Source organism: Macaca fascicularis, chromosome 8, assembly GCF_037993035.2.
Source record: "Macaca fascicularis isolate 582-1 chromosome 8, T2T-MFA8v1.1".
Taxonomy (NCBI): domain Eukaryota; kingdom Metazoa; phylum Chordata; class Mammalia; order Primates; family Cercopithecidae; genus Macaca; species Macaca fascicularis.
The window spans coordinates 113,425,841-113,446,515 of NC_088382.1; the positions used below are offsets into that span (position 1 = coordinate 113,425,841).

At 34.6% G+C, this 20,675-nt stretch overlaps 1 protein-coding gene and 1 pseudogene across 48 annotated transcripts in view; both read left to right on the top strand.

Moving 5' to 3' along the window:
• RIMS2 (regulating synaptic membrane exocytosis 2) overlaps positions 1–20,675 on the top strand; it is a 753,111-nt gene that overhangs the window by 304,286 nt on the left and 428,150 nt on the right. The gene's annotated exons all lie outside the window — the stretch shown is intronic.
• LOC123575442 (small nucleolar RNA U3) lies at positions 16,953–17,050 on the top strand (annotated as a pseudogene).

The following is a 20,675-nucleotide window of genomic DNA, read 5'->3' on the forward strand; positions in this document are numbered from 1 at the left end:
ATGCTACTGCCCTTAAACATTAGACTATGAAGTTTTTAATACTTCTCTATATGACCAATATAGTTTAACTTGTATTATTATTTGAAATTATCCCAAACTACCAATTAATCAATAAAGAATTTATCTTGCTTTAGGGGAAAAAATCTCTGCCTTTATATGTCCTTAACTTATTAGTCTTTAAAAATCATGTGACCTTATATCACAAATACATCTATGCATCTTCATAAATGATCAGCTACTTGATTTACTTTTAAAATCAATCAAAAAGTTCTGCAAATAGTTATTGTTTTACAAGTATGATGAGTGAAAAAATAAGTATATGAATTTTATGCTTCCACATATTTTAATTTTTTGGTTATTTTTTGTGTTCAGTTTAGATACAAGGGTCTTTTAAACCTTTTATTCTGCTTATATTCTTTTAAACAATATAAGTGCCTATGCATCCTGCATAGGTATTAACATTTTAGTTAACACTAAAGTGGAAAGTAAAGATATAGACTAAAAAATTATTCTTCAACAAAAAAATCATGGAAGAAGAATGACCTGAATATGTCATCAAAATATCTCATATGCAAGAATTTAAATATTTTTCTGAATAATGGACCTTTCAATTAGACCTCTATGATCTTCTTAAGCATCAATTATATAACTATCACCTCTGGAAAGAACAGTGTTGGTTGTTAGTACATGAGTAGTGATCATTTAATTGTTTGGAGTAGTTGACATGGAATATTCAGTATTTGTATTGTGACATTAACTATGATCTTTAAATTGATAGAAAAATAGCCATCAATTTGGACAATTAGATATTTTATTCTGAATTGCTTTCTAGTAGGGATTACTAGAATAGTATTATGCATCATCTGTAGACAATATATTATTAAAAGGGGACCCTTTCAAGTAGTTTTTAAATTAAGACTCCTGTTTGGTAGCTAATCTTATTCCCAAACTGCAACTCAACTTTCATTAGGATTTTAGATGGTGAGGCAGTTGACTCCTATGACATATTAGCAATAAAACATTAAAGGATGAAAATCTTCCATAATAACTGCTCCAGAAAAATTTCCAAGTTCAACTTGTCAAAGGAGGAAAGATTTTTAAATCCACCAATAATACTCTATGTGTCATAAGTCCCCCAACTGGAGATTAATATAGATTGTTAAGTGAATTCATTAACTAATGATTAAATGAAATATATCTGAGTAATAATTATTAAAATATTTTAGACTAACTTTTTGTTGCAAACCATACAGCACAAACCTTATTTTCATGCTTAAAGTGTTTAGCTTATTCTCTTATTGTATGGTTCTTGAGTGCCATTTTAGTGCATGAAGGAGGCAGCAGGATTCTTTGTTCTTTTACAGCTAAAATGAAACAACTGGAAGTCTATAAAAAAAATTGTCTTCATCCTGCATAAACTCACTTGACTCACTTAATAGGTTTTGATGAAATGCCACTTTAGTTTAATTTTTTGTTATCAAGTTTTCTCATTGTAAACTCTCTCAAGTGAAATTACTTAATCAGGACACAAAGATAATTGCTTTTATCATTAATAAAAAAGTCAAGTACTGAGTTCAATATGAAATCTAATTTTTGTGAGCTTGTCTTTGGAAGCAAACATAAATATTGAGATGCTAGAAGATATATTTTTTAGCATGGTTCACTGCATTGAGTTATCAATTGCTTTGGGCAATATTCAAATAAACATGCTAATGATGGCTATCTTTTGTGATAAAATTCATCCTCTAAGTTTTTCCATTTGCTAATTTTTAGCCATCTTTTTTATACAATAAAGAGATCTGTATTTTCCTCTAGATGTATTTCTTTGCCACTGAATGTGTGACAGTGAATTTGCTGTGCCTTCTGGCCACACAGGGGCATAATAGAACTGGAATTTATTTAGAGTAGATATTAAAAACAGTCTCTCCATATACGTACAATGAAATATGCACACTTTCATATTTAAAAGTAAGAAAAGAAAAAATGTTAGTAGACTGAAGAATATTTGTAGTTTTTTTTTTTTCAGTTACAAGTAAGATAACCATATGATCCAGTTTGCCTGGAGTACTCCCAATTTATGCCTGCAGTCATCCAGTGATTATTATTAGTACTATTCTCTCTCAAAGGTGTTGTGATTTGAAAGTAAATTACAGGGCTACTCTAATTATAAAAGTGAAATATAAAGCTTAAATTCACTTAGTTTAAGTGGATTCTTTTCCATTGAAATATTGACACTTTTCTAAAACATTAATATTTTAAGTAAAATGTGATTTGCTAAATAAATGTTTATTTAGTATTATTTTTGGTCAGAAGTTCTTAGTTATTCCTGTAGCATTTATTATTGCTTTGGTTTATAATCAAACCAGTAATTAGTGTTCAGGAATTTTGGCACAGATAATGATTCTTCATCATGGTACGTTAATGACTACTTTGACATTGAAAGAACAACATGCTTACTTTTCATAGTTCTCAGGGTGCTCTCTACACAGTGTGCTTTGTTTGGACTTGGTATGATTCCAGCACAACTGATTTTTCATATTGCAAGAAACGTCTGTGTTACGAGTTATAAAGCACCCAGTCATCTAATATACACATTTTATGTACATATATATACTTTATTAAACATACATAATTGTGATTATAAAATATTTTTATAACTATAACATTATTCATTATAGACATAAAAGCTTGTAACACAATTATCTATTTAGATTTCTAATCAAAATGGCTTTTGATTTAGATACGTGTGTCATTAGTATTTTCACAAGAATATTTACCTGTGGACCTTAGCGATATACTACAATTATTAGTATAGGTCCTTAATCTGACACTGATCTACAGTCTTTAAGCATTTTCTTTATTGAAAACAGTTTTATAAAGCTACTGCTTTTGGTGATGACTGACAGGTAAATGTTAACTCTACTTTTAAATTTTCAACTTCTGTGTGATCATAAAGGATTTTGAAAGTTAGAAATAATTACTAGTAAACTTCTTTAATTCTGGCACTACTCACTAAATAGTAAAATGAATTCGTTTCATGTGGGCTATAGGCTTTCTTCTTATCCATCTATGAATTACTCACAAAAAATTCATGGCCCCAACAAAATAATTCCACAATTTTAGTTGTGCTTTCAAATTTGAGAAATTGTAAGTATTTTAGAAAAATGTGTGAACATTTCTTATAGGGCAAAATAGAAAAACCCATTGCACATTAAAAATTATAGTATCTTAAAATATGAGGGCTCTTTATTTTGCCTAGTATTTTTTAAACTATGCTTTCTGTTTTGGGCAGAGAACACTTTCAAGGTCTAACTCAATATGTAAAGCAGATAAAAGTAGAGCAACTCCGGTACAGAAAGTGGGACATGGGACCCATGTTTGGTTCTAAGAAACACATTTGGAGACTTTTTTATTCTACTGCTGTCATTTTACTCTTGAACAAACTAAAGTCCAGCTGCTTACTTAAACTCAGGACAGTTACTTACATGGCTTTAAACTTTTCATTTCATTGTAAGTCCTTTGAAATGTCAGACATAGAGTTAATGGAAAAGGACAAGGAAAACTGCTGCGTTTAAGTAAGGATTTATTTGTGCCTGATTTTTCTACTACACGTTGTAGCTTTGTGTTGGGTAGTATTGAACATAGCAGTTATGCTCCTATCTAGGGTCTGCTGCTTACTGGCTATGTGTTACTGGTAAAGTTGCTGTCCTAAGAGCTCCTTGAGTTAGGGGCTACATATTTATTAATCTCTGAATTCCCACAGTTATATTCTTCACACTCCTTCCCAGTCAATACCCACTCTCCTCAGCCTCCAGAACCAACTGTTGTACTGCTTTTCCCCACTAGTGTAGATTAGTTTTGCTTGTTCTGAAACTTCACATAATCAAATTTTATAGAAGCTACTCTTTTTTGGTAAGGCACTTTACTCAGCATAATTTCATCTATTTTTTTGTTTTTATTTTTGTTTTTTGATGTGATCTCACTCTGTCACCTAGGCTGGAGTGCAGTGTGATGTGATCTCGGCTCATGACAACCTCCCCCACTGATCCTTCCACTTCAGCCTGCTGAGAAGCTGGGACCACAGGCATGTGCTACCATGCCTAGCTAATTCTTTTTTTGGTAGAGATAGGGTTTCACCATGTTGCCCAGGCTGGTCTCAAGACCCTGAGCTCAGGCGATCCACCTGCCTCGCCTCCCAAAGTGCAGGGATTAGACATAAGCCACTGCCTCCAGCCTACTCAGCATAGTTTTAAAACATTCATTCATAATTGTGGCATGTGTGAGTAGTTTTTTCCTTTTCATTGCTGAATAGTATTTCTTTTTATGAATATACCACACTTTCACGTAAGTCTTTTTGTGGTCATCTATTTTTATTTCTCTTGGGCAAATAACTAAAAGAGAAATTTGTGGATCATAGGGTGGGTGTATGTTTAGTTTCATAATGCCACATCATTTTTAAAAACACATTTAAATGGTACTTATCTACAGTTTTTAAGTATTTTCTTTATTGAAAGAAGTTTTAGACTCCCACCAACAATGATTGAAGATTTTGGTGATGCCATATGCTTTCCACCATTTGGTGATATAGGTTTTTAATTTTTATCATTCTGGTGAGTTTATAGTGGCATCTTCTTATGATAATTTTATTATATTTGCCTCATGACTAACAACTCCAAGAACTTTTTCATACTGTTGTTGGCTATTTGTGTATCCTCCTTTGTAAAGTGTCCAATATTTTAAAAATTAGGCTATGTTTTTATTAAATTCACTAGTAAGTGAATGTATATATATATATAATGTATGTTTTCTCCCATTCTGTGGTTTGCCTGTTTATTTTCTTAACAATGCCTTTTGATGAGCAGAAGTTTTAGTTCTGCTAAAATGTGATTTAGTAATTGTCTTCCATTGTGGTTTTTATTTTCTGTTTGCTCTCTAAAAATTCTTGTTAACCCCTAAGTCAGGAAACTATCTTTCTCTGTATCTTCCAGAAGCTTGAGTTTTAGCTTTTTGGTTAACATATATGATCCATCATAAATTAATTTTTGTGCATATAGTGTGAGGTAAGGGTCAAGATTAATATTTTTTCTGGATGGATATCCAGTTATTGCATTACCATTTGCTGAAAAGGCTTAAAGGTTTCTATTCCTCATTGGATGGATTTGTCACATTTGTAGAAAATTGAATAGTTGTATAAGCATGGTTCTATTTCTGATCTGTGCAATACGCCAGTCTTACTTTTTGTAATCTTGATGTCAGGCAGTGTTAATCCTCCACCTTTGTTCTTTTTGTCCAATAGGTTAGATAGTCCAGGTCTTCTGCATATATATATTTCAAATATATATATATTTGAGATAAGGTCTCTGTCACCCAGTGGTGTGATCATAGCTCACTGCAGCCTCCAACTCCTGGACTCAAGTGATCCTTCTTCCTCAGCCTCCCAGGAGCTAGAACTATTTTTGTAGAATTTTGTAGAGACAAAACTTTTTTTTTTTTGTCTTGCTATATTGCCCAGGATATTCTGGAACTCCTGGCTTCAGGCTATCTGCTATACTTCTGCCTTGGCTTCCCGAAGCACTGGGATTACAGGCATGAGCCACTATGCCCAGCCTCATATATTTTTTATAATCACCTTGTTAATTTTGATTTGAGAAGTTTGCTGGGATTAAATCTCGGATTGCAATGTATTTTTGTAGATTGATTTGGAGAGAAATAACATCTTAACATTGAGTCTTCCAGTGTTGTATCTCTTCATTTATTTAGGTCTCCTTAAATTTATCCAAACAATGTTTCATGGTTTTTAGAGTAGAGATCTTGTATGACTTTGTGATAATTTCCATATTTTAAGTTTTTTACTCATTATAAATGGAATTCTTTTTAAAATTTCAATATCCAGTTGTTTGATGCTAGTATATTAAAATCTTATTTTTAATATTAACCTTTTATCTTTTAACTTTTTCAAATTCACTTACTAGTTCTAATAGTTGCTTTGTAGATTTGTTATGCTATTCCTTGTAAACAATCATGTCATTTGCAGAGACAGTTTTATTTCTTTTCCAGTATTTATGCTTTTTATTTCTTTTTATTGCCTTATTATAATGCATAGAACCAACAGTATAATGTCAAACAGAAGTTGTGAGAGTCTCTTTGTTAAATAATAGTTTTTTTAAAAAAATCACAAATGGGCCAGGCGCGGTGACTCACGCCTGTGATCCCAACACTTTGAGAGGCTGAGGCAGGCAGATCAAGAGGTCAGGAGTTCGAGTCCAGCGTGACCAACATGGTGAAACCCCGTCTCTACTAAATATACAAAAATTAGCCAGGCATGGTGGTGTGTGCCTCTAATCCCAGCTACTCAGGAGACTGAGGCAGGAGAATCACTTGAACCCAGGAGGCGGAGGTTGCAGTGAGCCGAGATAGTGCTACTTAAATTCTTAAAAAGAATTTTTTTTTTTTTTTTTTTTTTTTTTTTTTTTTTGAGACGGAGTCTCACGCTGTTGCCCAGGCTGGAGTGCAGTGGCGCGATCTCGGCTCACTGCAAGCTCCGCCTCCTGGGTTCACGCCATTCTCCTGCCTCAGCCTAAAAAGAATTTTTAAGAATCGTGCCACTGCACTCCAACCTGGGTGACAGAGTGAGACTCCATCTCAAAAAAAATAAATAAATAAAAATAAAAGGGTGTGCATTTTGTGAAGTGCTTTGTCTTCAGTTAACTGAAATTATTATATAATTCTTATTCCTGATTCCATAATAATGCTAATTGTATAAGTTTAGTTTTTGAATATTAAACCAACTTTGCATTTCTGGGTTAAATACCACCTCATGGGATATTTTCCATGTTATATATTGCTGGTGTAGATTTTCTGTGATTTTCATAGGTTTTTTTTTGCATCTATGTTCATGAGAGATTTTAGTTTTCTTAAGTTGAAATGTCCATGACAGGTTTGGGCATTGGGGTTATTTTGATCTCATGAAATGAGTTTGGCATTTGCTTTTTCTCTACTGGATGAACAGTTGGTATCAAGATTGGTGTTATTTATTCCTTAAATATTTGATAGAATTCACCAGCAAAACCATCTGGACATAAAGTTTTGTGTATGTGAAAATTTTGATAAAGTATTCAATTTTTTTGGCTGCGTGTATGTCTTCTTTTGAGATGTGTCTGCTCATGTGCTTTGCCTATGTTTTAATGGAGTTTTGGGTATTTGCATGTTAATTTGTTTAAGTTCCTTATAGATTCTGGATATTAGACCTTTGTCAAATGCATAGTTTACAAATATTTTCTCCCATTCTGTAGGTGTCTGTTGATAATTTCTTTTGCTGTGCAGAGGCTCTCTAGTTTAATTAGGTCCCACTTGTCAATTTTTGGTTCAGTTGCAATTGCTTTTGGAGCCTTTATGTCATGAAATCTTTGCCAGGTCCTAGTCCAGAATGGTATTTTCTGTTTTTTTTTTGTTTGTTTGTTTGTTTGTTTGTTTTTAAGTTTTGGGTTTTACATTTATGTCTTTAATCCGTGTTAAGTTGATTTTTGTAGGTGGTGAAAGGAAGGGGTCCAGATTCAATCTTCTGCATATGGCTAGCCAGTTATATCAGCACTATTTATTGAATACGGAGTCCCCTTTCCCCATTGCTTTTTTTTGTCAACTTTGTTGAAGATCAGATGGTTGTAGTTGTGTGGCTTTATTTGTGGGTTCTGTAATCTGTTCTGTTGGACTTTATATTTGTTTTTGTACCAGTACCATGTTGTTTGGTTTAATGTAGTCTTGTAGTATAGTTTGAAGTTGGATAGTGTGATGATGCCTCTAGCTTTGTTCTTTTTGCTAAGGATTGCTTTGGCTATTTGGGCTCTTTTTTGGTTCTATGAGAATTTAAGAATCGTGGTGTTTTTGGTTTTTTTTTGGCTAATTTTGTGCAAAATACTGTTGATAGTTTAAAAAATGTTAAACAGCTCTAATCATTAGAGAAATGCAAATCAGAAACCAGCATGAGATACCATCTACACCAGTCAGAATGGCTGTTATTAAAAAGTCAAAATAACAGATGCTGGCAAGGTTGTGGAGAAAACAGAATGTTTATACACTGTTGTTGGGAACATAAATTTGTTGAGTCACTGTGGAAAGCAGTTTGGAGATTTCTCAACTCAGCAATCCCATTACTGGGTATATACCCAAAGGAATATAATTGTTCTACCATAAAGGCACATGCATGCATATGTTAATTGCAGCACTATTCGCAATAGAAAAAGCATAGAATCAATTCAGATGTCCATCAATAATAGACTCGATGAAGAAAATATACGTATACATCATGGAATATTATACAACCATAAAAAGTATGAGATTATGTCCTTTGCAGCAACATAGATCGAGTTGGAGGCCATTATCCTAACCAATTTAATGTGGGAACACAAAACCAAATACTGCATGTTCTCACTTACGAATCGGAGCTAAGCTTGAATACACATGGACACAAAGAAGGGAAGAGTAGACACTGGGGTCTACTTGTGGATGGAGGATAGGAGGAGAATGAGCATGGAAAAACTACCTATCAGGTACTATGCCCATTACATGGGTAATGAAATAGTCTATATACCAGATCCCCAAGTTTACTCATGTAAAAAACCTGCACATGTACCCCCAAACTGAAAATTAAAGTTGGAAAGAAAAAGATGATAACAATATGATGACAAAAATACTAAAAATTTTAAAAAGAATTCAATTTCTTTAAGATAGGATTGATGAGATTTTCTGTTCAATCTTTCTCAATATGGTCAGTTATGTTTTTCAGTAAATTTTTATTTTTATTTAAGTTGACTAATTTGTTGTTATAAATTTCATATTTCTTTATATCTTGTTAATATCTATGGATCTGATAGTGATTACCCTTATTTTATTCTGATACTGTTATTTTGTGATGTGTGATCTTTCTCTCATTTGCCTATCAGTTTACCTAGGAATGTATCATCTTTTTTTTTTTTTTGATTTTGTTACTTTTCTCTCTTGTTTATCTACCATTTCAATGATTACTGTTCCTGCCTTAATTACTCCTTTTCTTCTACTTATTATGGATTTAATTTCCTGTTCTTTTTAAAGCTTCGGAAGGTGGAACTGTATGATTTCTTCTGATTCATGAATTATTTTAAAGTGTGGTCATTTCTAAAGATTTAATTTAAAAATATTATTTTTTATGATAATATTTTATTCTGGTGAGAGAAATATCTTACTATTTTTTATGATGACATTTTATTCTAAAGAGAGAACATACCTGTATAATCTCAATCAGTTTAAGATTATTGGTATTGGTTCTACTGCCTACTGTGAGGACTATCTTGAACATTCCACATGTATTTGAAAGGAATGTGTATTCTGTACTTGCTGGATGTTGTGATCTATAAATATCAATTATGTCATGATGTTTAATAGTGTTGTTCAGATCTTATGTCTCAATGACTTTTTATCCTATTTTTTCTCTCAATTGCTGAGAGAAATGTGTTAAAAAATTTTAACTATGATTATAGAATTTATTGTCTGTTTAATTCTGTCAGCTTTTGCTCTATGTGCCTTAAAGCTCTGTTACTGGATATCTACACATTTGTGATATTTATGTTTTCTTTTCTTTTTTTTTTTCTTCAGACAGGGTCTTGATCTGTTGCTCAGGCTGCAGTGCAGTGGTACAACCTTGACTCACCGCAGCCTCATCTTCCCATGCTCAAGCAATCCTCCCACCTCAGCCTTCTGAGTAGCTGGGCCTACAGGTGCAAGCCACCACACCTGGCTAATTTTGTTTATTTTTTCTAGAGATGAGGTCTCACTGTGTTTCCCAGTCTGGTCTCGAACTCCTGAGCTCAAGTGATCCTCCTGCCTCGGCCTCCCAAAGTACTGGGATTACAGGCATCAGCCACCATGCCTGGCCTATGTTTTCTTGATTAATTGACATTATAGGAAAGGCTTTGTGAAATGTTTTTCGTTTCCTTGGTATTACTGTTTGTGTATAAGTCTTATTAATATTAATGTTTTTTTGTACTTGTTCTATGTTTATTCTTAGTTTACAGCATTTACTCCCCCTTCCAAATATGAATAGTCAATGATTTTTTTAAAAGACACATATCAAAGTAAAGAGAAAAGCGGTGAGAAGCCTCATCTTTGACCTGCAAGAGGGCTTTTCTTTTCCTTCTGCGTGGCTAATAACACATAGTGTCAGGGAACACTCATTGGAGAAAAACCAGTCTCAGAGTGACTCAAGGTCAGTGGTCCTTTCTAATTGTGTAACTCTGAATAGTCCAAGCCAGATCCTAGGCTTCACTGAGCCCTGACCTCAGCCAATTGGCCTACTCTGAACACAGAGGAGCTCCAGAGAATTTTCACACCTTGCTTTGCTTCCTTTGCTTTTTGCTTTCATAATGATATGAAGTCTAATTTTTGTAAGCTTGTCTTTGGTAGTTAATAGTATTAACTTACAAGTTTCGTTATACCATTAAGGAAAGTGAGGCTCAGGTAGAGTCCTGACCAGTGATTATTCTTTCGCTGAAATGGAAAACCCAACTAAAAATGGCTTAAGGAAAAAGAGTATCAGTTCACGTAACTGAAAACAAAACAAAACAAAACTGATAGTACTAGTTTCAGCCTCAGCTGGATCTATGTACTCACAAAAAGCCTCAGAGTCCTGTTTTTGTCTCATGGGTCTAACCCTTAGTTGAAGGTGGTCAGGGAGATCACTAGGATAGCTCAGCACCCTATGTCTTTTCCTTTTTTTGTCTCACTAGTGAAAAATGCTCCTGTTCCAAAAACAAAAACATCTTATTTGATATTAATATAACCATGTATGCATACTGTTTCTCTAGTGTGTCTTTTTCTAGTCATTTACTGTCAATGTATCTGTGACTTTAATATAAAATGTATCTTTTATCACTTTAAGAGCATAATTGGCTCTTACTTTTTTCATCCACTTTGACAATTTTTGCCTTTTACATAGAGTATTTAGTTCATTAACATTTAATATAATTATTGATATATTTGAATTTAGGTATTTGTTTTATGGATTTTGTTCCACTTTTATTTTTGCTTCTTCCTGCCATGTTTTTGAATTATATGAATACGTTGTGGAACTCATTTTTTTAAACTTTTATTTTAAGTTCAGGGGTGCATGTGCAGATTTGTTACAGAGGTAAACTTGTGTCATGGGAGTTTGTTGTACAGATTATTTCATCACCTGGGTGTTAAGCCTAGTACCCATCAGTTATTTTTTCTGATCCTCTCCCTCCTCCCACCCTCCACCCTCCAAAAGGCCCCAGTGCGTGTTGTTCTCCTCTGTGTGTCCATGTGTTCACATCGTTTAGCTCCCACTTTTAAGTGAGAACATGTAGTATTTGGTTTTCTGTTCCTGTATTAATTTGCTAAGGATATTAGCTTCCAGCTTATCCATGTCCCTGCAATAGACATGATCTCATTCCTTTTTTATGGCTGCAATTTTTTATTTACCTATTTGCTTATTAGCTACATATATTCTTTACCATTAGTTCTTATTGGTTGCACTTTCACAATCTATTTACAATCATTCACAATCTATTTAGTGTTTATATTGTGCCATTTTATGTGAAATGCTTTAAACAGTCTTACATATTTTAAACAAATCAAGAGAAATGAGTAGTCTTTTACATTTATTCACATATTCCTCATTTTAAGTTTCTTTTCTGATGATGCAGATTTCCATCTGATAGACTTTTTATTCAGCCTGGAGAACACCCTTTAGTATTACTTGAAATGCAGATATTCACATCTCCATTTGCTTTTACCTGGAAAAATCTTTACTTAGTCTTCATTCTTTGTGAATATTTTTGGTGGAAATAGAATTCTATTGTTGACAGTCTTTTTTGTTTATTTTTAAATTTATGTTTCTGTAGTTTAAACTGGCCTTCATAAATTTTTGATGAGGAGTAAGTGGTTCATGATGACAAGTCATTGGCACTTGATAGTCTTTCTGTATTTAATTTGCTTTCTTTGGTTTCTTTCAAAAATTTATCTTTATCTTCTGTTATATACTCAGCTTCCTGAGTAACTGGAACTACAGGCATGCACCAATTTTTTTTAAAATTTTTTGTAGAGACAGCACTGATTATTTTTAAAAGAAGTTAGTTTGAGCTTTAGCTATTAACTCTGTTTCCCTTGAGATGACAGTAGCTTAAAATGTAATTTAATTGTTTTAATTTTATCTGAGCTTCTATTTTTTGTAAATTAAAAATCTTTTCTTTTTTCTTTTTTTAAGAAATGGGGGTCTCATTCTGTCACCTAGGCTGGAGTGCTGTGGCACAATTATTGCTCACTGCAGCTTCAAACTCCTGGGTTGAAGGAATCCCCCTGCCACGGCCTCCCAAAGTACTGGGATTGTAGGGGGCATACCACTATGCTCAGCAGAGCTCCTTGAAGTCTTCTTGTGTATGCATGAGATTTTGGCAGTGTTTTTTATACACATAATTTTATTTTTTCTTTCTTTAACTTTCTTTTTGTCATATCTCCCTCACTTTCCAGTCTGTTTTTGCTCGAACTCCTTCCTCAGGTTTTTCAAGTCAGTAGGCTCAGACTGGAGTGCAGTGGCACTGTCTCGGCTTACTGCCACTTCCTGCTCCAGGCTCAAGCAATCGTCTCACCTTAACCTCCTGAGTAGCTGGGACTATTGGCATGCGCCATCCTGCCCAGCTAATTTTTGTATTTTCTGTAGAGACAGGTTCTCGCCGTGTTGTCCAGGCAGGTCTTGAACTCCTAGACTCAAGCGATCTGCCCACCTCGGCTTCCCAGAGTGCTGAGATTACAGCATGAGCCACTGCATCTGGCCAAGACTGAGTTTTCTTTTTCCTTTTTTTTTTTTTTTGGAGACGGAGTCTTATGCTGTTGCCCAAGCTGGAGCGCAGTGGCGCGATCTTGGCTCACTGCAACCTCCACCTCCCGGGTTCAAGAGAGTCTCCTGCCTCAGCCTCCCGAGTAGCTGGGACTACAGGCACGTGCCACCATGCCCAGCTAATTTTTTGTATTTTTAGTAGAGACAGGGTTTCACTGTGTTGGCCGGGCTGGTCTTGAACTCCTGACCTTGTGATCTGCCTGACCCAACCTCCCAAAGTGCCGGGATTACAGGCATGAGCCACCGCGCCCGGCCAAGACTGAGTTTTCTAACATACATTTAGCCTCCAGGTATTGATTGAATTTGGTTAAAATCATAAAAATGAGAAATTCACTTGGTGTCATCTTCCTCCAAGAATCAATTGCTCTCCAGTATTTTTTGTCTTTTTGTTATTGAGGGCCTCAAATAGTTGTGTGTTCATACCTTGTCCAGGATTTTTACTTACCGTCTCTGGCAAGGTTAGCTTGAGCAAAGCTGATAGGCCATTATCAAAAAAAGGAATCTGTTCTTTTATATTTTAAGTTGTATTGATCCTATACTTGCTGGTGGGAATTATATATGTAGCTTCTTCTGTAATCCTCAGCTTCATTCTTTATAATTTGTTGCGCTTTTCTAAATATCATTGGTTAGCCTGTTGTTCAGTGGCTGATTTGGAACTGTATGTCCTAATTAAATAATCACTATATTATCAGAGTATACTAAGAATATATAACGTTTAAATATTCTTTCTTTACTACTTTACTTCATCTAGATTCTAGTGACTGTTGCTAATGACAAAACATGAGCAAGATATGCAAAGGCTTTCTTCACAGAAAATGCAAGATCGATGTGACTGATCTAATTTTAAAAGAAAACTTCTGATAAGATAAAATGAAGAGACAAAAATCTATCGTACTTTTTCATTACCTTCTAACTGGGTAGGCATCCATTACAAAGACAATTTTCACAGGGAATTTTTAAAGGAAATTTGATTTAGGGTTGTAGTGAGAATGAGTAGGTTAAAGATGAAATTAATTGATCAATTGATCTTCAACTGGTGTCCATCACAGTATAAGAAATGGAAAGTGTGTGCTGAAGAATTTTATGATAATTACTTAAAATTGTGGCTGATCTTTTAAATTAATATGTTTTCCAGCTGGGCGTGGTGTTTGTAATCCCATCCCTTTGGGAGACCCAGGCAGCAGGATCCTTGAGGCTAGGAGTTTGAGACCAGCCTGGGAAATATTGTGAGATCCCCCTCTTTACAAAAACAAGGAAAGAAAGAAAAAAAAATAGCCAGTCATGGTGGTGTGCACCTGTCATCCCAGCTACTTGGGAGGCTGATGCAGGAGGATCATTGAGCCTAGGAATTGAACGCTGCAGTGAGCCATGACATGATTGCACCACTGCACTTTAGCTTAAGTGGCAGACTGAGACCCCATCTCTAAATAAATAAATAAATAAAATTTCCTATGCCACACAATGTATTTTTTGCAATAAGTTTCTCTACAATAATTTTTTGGGTCTTTCTGAGTTATATCTTAATTTTAGAACAAAACATGATGAACATAAAAATAGGACACACTACCTTTTCTAGAGAAGTTGAACAGCTTGTTATAAAAACTATTTGCACAAAATGTAAATCTGATGATGAAAATACACATAGAGAAATGTGTGCTTTAAAAAATATTACCATATTTCCCATGAAACACACACAACTAAGGACATTCTTATTTGTATTTTTTAGTGTTGGCGTTGCAACAAATGTATAGATGAGCAGTTTCGATGAAAAGTGGTACCACGGTTTGATTGTACAGTGCACACATTATATGGAATTGTTCACCTGCATGAACGCACGAATCTTTTAATTTTCTCTACATAGTTTTTTATGACGGTTAATACAAAGAAGATTCATTACTTTATAAAACACTTAATACAAATGCACTATATGTTAGTTGTCTAATGTTGTCTAATAAATAACCATAGCTTGGTGGTTTAAAACACTCCACCTGTTTACTGTCTTGCAGTTCTGTAGGTCAGAAGTCCAGGTGGGCTTGTTTGAGTTCCCTGCTTAGTGTCTCACAAGGTTGAAATCAAGGTGTGGACTAGCATTGGCACTTATCTGAATTGTACTTCCAAACAATTCAGATTGCTGCCAGAACCCAGTTCTTCACAGTTATGTGCTGATGTAACTGTTTCCTTACTGGCTCTTAGCTGGGGACAGCTCTCAGCTTCTAGAGGATTCTTAACATTACTTGCCTCATAGTGCCCCGCATTTTCTTTTCTTTTCTTTTCTTTTCTTTTCTTTTCTTCTCTTTCTTTTCTTTCCTTTCTTTCCTTTCTTTCCTTTCTTTCCTTTCTTTCCTTTCTTTCCTTTCTTTCTTTCTTTCTTTCTTTCTTTCTTTCTTTCTTTCTTTCTTTCTTTCTTTCTTTCTTTTTCTTTCTTTCTTTCTTTCTTTCTTTCTTTCTTTCTTTCTTTCTTTCTTTCTTTCTTTCTTTCTTTCTTTCTTTCTTTCTTTCTTTTTTTTTTTTTTTTTTTTTCTGAGACAGTGTGTCTCCCTCCCATGATCTGGCCAGGCTGGAGTGCAGTGGCAGTATCTCCACTTACTGCAGCTTTGACCTCCCTGGCTCAAGTGATTCTGCCGCCTCAGGCCCCCAAATAGCTGGGACTATAGGTACAAGCCATCATGCCTGGCTAATTTTTGTATTTTTTGTAGAAATGGGGTTTCACCATGTTGCCCAGGCTGGTCTCAAACTGCTGAGCTCAAGAGATCCACCCACCTCCACCTTCCAGAGTGCTGACATTACAAGCATAAGCCACTGCTCCAGGCCTTGTTCCCTCTATTTTCAAAGCCAGCAATAGCATATCAGATCCTTCACCTGCTTGAAATCCTTCTCACTTCCTTTTCTGCTAGCAAGGTTTAAACTACATGTAAGCAAAAGTCATTAGAAATTGTGGTTTAGAATTAATACAGCTGTTTTCCTGAGGCACATGACCCTACAGCATTATAGCAAAAGGAGAAGCCAAAGAAAATAGTCTCAATTTTAAAGTAATATTTCCTGCCTCTAAGCATAATTTATTATCCATATTGGTTTCAACAAGACTAAACTATTAGGTAGCTTTTGTTTTCATCATGTGATTTGTGAGAACACAGATGTCAATCTCAACATCTCTCACTCTATTATATAATAATGTCAAATAATGTCAGAGTGTCTACCATTCTATTACTTTTCAAAAGTTACATATATTTTGGATAGGCAGAAGGTGTAGGTTACCTTTGATTTTATTTCATTCTACTGTTAATCATGTGCAGTGTATTCTACACTTCTATTATTGCATGTTTCGCTTCTAGAATTGTCATTTTTTAAAGTTCCTATTAATCTGCTGAAATTCCCCATCTGTTTTCCTACTTTATCCACTTTTCCACGAAATCCTTTTACATATTCATTGTGTTATTTTAAAGCTCCTCTCTGCTAGTTGCAACATTCTGGTCATCTGTAGGACTGTTTCTAATGCTTCTATGGACTCTGTGTTCTCATGGTTATAGATTAATTTTCTTGCTTCCTTGGATGTCTTGTAACAGTCTTGTAGGGTAAACACCTAAATGATGTATTATAGAATTTTTATGTTACCTTTTCATCTTGAGGATGCTAATTTTGATTGTGTCAGGAAGTTAAATTAAGGAGGATCACCTCAATCTTGTCAAAGTTTGGTTTTAGGCTTTATTTGGAGAGTCCTCTTTTTTTTTTTTTTCTTTGTCATAGGGCACAGCCCTTACTTCTAGGGTATGGTTTTTTTACTCTTAATGCGTGGCCTTTGTGAGGCCTCAACTGAATGCCCCGGAATTTTTCACAAATATCTCTCCAAGCTTGCTTGATCAGAGAGTTTTATAGTAGGGTGTGACTTCTGAAATTTCTCTTCAACTTTCAGCCCTCAGCAGGTGCAGTCTGCCAGGCTCCAGAGAGCCTGCATATGTACTGCTTAGAGTCTGGGCAGGAACAGAGCAAAACTTCTATTCCTATTTCTGGAGCTTTTTCACTTAGCTCTCTTTTGTCCTAGTACTTTGCATCAAAAATTCTAGCTGCCAAGACCATACTTTCAGGGATTATTTCTACAGTTCATTACTAAAGAAGTTTCTATGAATGTGTAGAGCAAAACAAAAACAAAAACAAAATTCTAGCTGTCTTAACAAGCCTGAATTTTAATCTCTATTTTTAACACCAGACTGTGCTTCTTATGCTCTGTGAAACCAATACTTTCTGCTTGGACTCCAGTTCCTAATACTACAGTTGGAAGATTGTTTCCAGGTGGAAAGCTAATGTGAAGCTTACCGCTTTCTTAAGAATCTTAGCCTTATGTTCTGTCTTGTCCAACACATTAAAGTGATTGTTTCATATTCTGCCCAGTTTTACAGTTGTTTATAAACAGAAGACAAACCTAATACTAGCTACTCGGGAACCTGTTAATTATTTCATAATGTAATAAACATCCATGAAACTACCCTATCAAGCAAGAGCTAGAACCTTGGCAATCATTTCCTTGACTCCTTCAGTTTGTGGCTATCATGATATTCCGCCCCAAGTTCATCATTCCTGTTTTTTCTCTTATACAGGTTTCTTATATGTATTTCTAAAAATCATTGGTTATTTCATCTTTATAAAAAGGCATTTTTCTATTTTCCCACTAATTTTACATTGCATTCATATTGTTGTGGGTTGTGGTAATTCATTTATTTTGACTGCTTTATAATATTTTAGAGTTTGAGTGTATCACAGTTTTTAATCCACTCTCCCACAGAGAGATTGTTGGGGTTGTTTCCATGCTTTTGGCACTGTAAAAGTGCTGCTGTGAACATTTTTTTGTGCATGTTTTCTGTTGCACATATGTAGGAACTTCTCGTGGATACTTTTCGTTCATATGTTAACTTTAGGAAATAATACTGAGGTATTTTCCAGTTAGTTTTAAGGCAATGACAGTTCAGTGTATTCGCTGTATACTGTGGGAATGAAATGGTTCAAGAGCAAAACCTTAATTAAAAAGTTGGAAAATTTAAACCAGGCAGCTGCTGGAAGGTACACTTGTTATTTTGACAAAAATAAAATTATAGAATAAGTGTATCTGAAGTGAACATACTCAGAAATTTCTTTCTTTTCCTTTTTTTAAAATACCAAAACAATGTATAAAACCTTCCTGCATCAGTGAAGGAAGAGCTTTGAAACAGGCAGGAATGCTAGGTGTAGTTTACAGAGCAGGACTTAAAGAGCACAGGGTATTTTCACTGATAAAGTCTCCAGATTGCTAAGTATTGCCAGAGAAAACTATTGCTGTAGTGAAAACAAATTAGGCTCTCTGAGCTCATCTAGGTCCTTAATGCTGTTGTTAAGGAATTATTTATTTATTGCCAATTAATTAGTGTCATGTGTCCTCCCTCTCCATACATTTTTATCAGGAAATTAATTCCTTTTTGACTTTTATATCCAGAAATAATAAATGCCAAGTCTCTAAAATGTATTTCAAGATCTGAAATTGCTGCTTTTTTTTCTTACTAGCTCAGAAGAATGTTTCCCTACTTTCTCTCATACATAATATTACTTTATAAATATCTCTTTTTACATCTTTTTTATTAAACATCGAAAAATCTAGACTTGATGATTTTCTGTCTTGGTGTAAATGACCGTTATCAGCAACAGAGTACAACCAGGTGAATCATCGTAAGAATTTCAATCTTCACAGCCTGATAGTACTGTCCAATCTACATGTAGCTCCAGAAATGCAGGTGAGCCTTGTTAACTCAATCAGCTAGACATTTTACTCCGTAAAATCTTACAGATGTTTCTGATGTATCAGAAGTCTCTTAGCATCTGTTTGAAACTCTCAAACTGCTTCTACCTATTTTGCTTGAATCCTGTTTGTGGTTACCCTTGGCTACACATCTGTAGACATTTGAGGATTGCCATTAAGAAATAGCTTTACATCGACCAGCCTGGCCAACATGACGAAACCCTGTCTCTACTAAAAACACAAAAATTAGCCGGGTGTGATGGCACACACCTGTAATCCCAGCTACTTGGGAGGCTGAGGCAGGAGAATTGCTAGAACCCGGGAGGCAGAGGTTGCAGTGAGCTGAGATCGCGCCTCTGCACTCCAGCTTGGGTGACAAAGTGAGACTCTGTCTAAAAAAAAAAAAAAAAAGAAGGAAATAGATAGCTTTATGTCTTACACTAATTCAGCACTAAGTCTACTTCTAGTGCAACTATAATTGAAGTGAAAAAGAAACAAAAGCAACCAAATATGTATGAGATTATGGTAATCAGAAGAATAGAGCTTAACCTCATTTTAGGTATGTTCATAAAATCTGGCACATAAAGCAAAACCCTAGTTTTCTATTGGCTGCTTTTATAATTTCAGTTATTTGATATTAGAATAATGCTTTTTGACTGCCTTCATCCATATTAAGTGAAAAAAATACAGTTATACTTTTTGTTTTTGTTTTACATATAAGAAATAAAAAGGCATAGAAAGAAGAATTAAAGAAACTCTAAAGAAACTGTAGCAAAATGTTAACAGCAATTGCTTTGGGCTTTATAATTTTAAATATAACTAAAAATAAAAATGTGGGAATGAATTTTATGAAGATTTAGAAGATGGCCTCGCAAATAACAAACATTAAATAAATAATAACTTATAATAAATTAATTATTATCAATTATTACTGCTTCTTACTGATTAAGCCTTTTCTTTTGTTCAGGATTTCACTCTGAAAGATTTCTTGATGTTTAATTACTGTGTCAAAATGTATCAACTTTTCTAAGACTTACTGTCTAATTGCTTTCCCAAAAGGTAATTACGTTTCTACCATGAACACCTAGAATTGCTTTTCATCATTGTCATTGATTGCTTTCATATTGTCCTATTTGTAATTTCATTGGTTGTTATAGAAGTTTTTAAAAAAATTTAAACATTTACTCATCTGTATTAGTCTGCTAGGGCTGCCACAACAAAGTGTACCATAAACTGGGTGGCTTAAACAACAGGAATTAATTTCTCACAGTTTTGGATTCTAGAAGTCCAAGATCAAGGTGTTAGGAGGAGGTTTGGTTTCTTCTGAAGCCTAGCTCCTTAATCTTGCAGATAGCTGCCTTCCTGCTATGTCTTCACTGATCTTTCCTCCTTGTACACAATCCTTAGTGTCTCTGTCCAAATTTCCTCTTCTTATAAGTATACTAGTTAGATTGGATTAGGACCCACCCCAATGGTCTTCTTTTAATTAATCACCTCTTTAAAGGTCCTATCTCCAAATACAGTCAGATTCTGAGATACTGGGAGTTAGAGCTTCAACATGAATTTTGAGTAGATACAATTCAGCCCACAAGATCATTTAATTATTAATCAAGGATAAATCGATATATTTTCATGAGAATTTAGTGCTTCTGTTTCTGTGCCTGCTTTCTCTAGTTATTAACTCCAACAATTTCATTGTTCGTGATTTCTTTTTGGTTTTAAACAGACAGGGTGTTGCCATCTTGCCCTGGTTGGATTTTGAACTCCTGAGTTCAAGCAATCGCCCTGCCTCAGCCTTGCTAATATACACTCCAGGCATATTATGCACTCCAGGCGTGCACCACTGTGCCTGTCTGTTCTTGATTTCTTAAATGTAATTTATTTTTCAGCAGACAGTGAATGCTTTCAGTAACTTTTAAAGGAAGGATATTGATTATGTTTTTTGAGAATGTGTCTGTTTGAGACTTTTCCCTCATATTCCTCTTATTCCTAGGCATATATGCTCTTTGAATTAATGGTTTTCTTCAA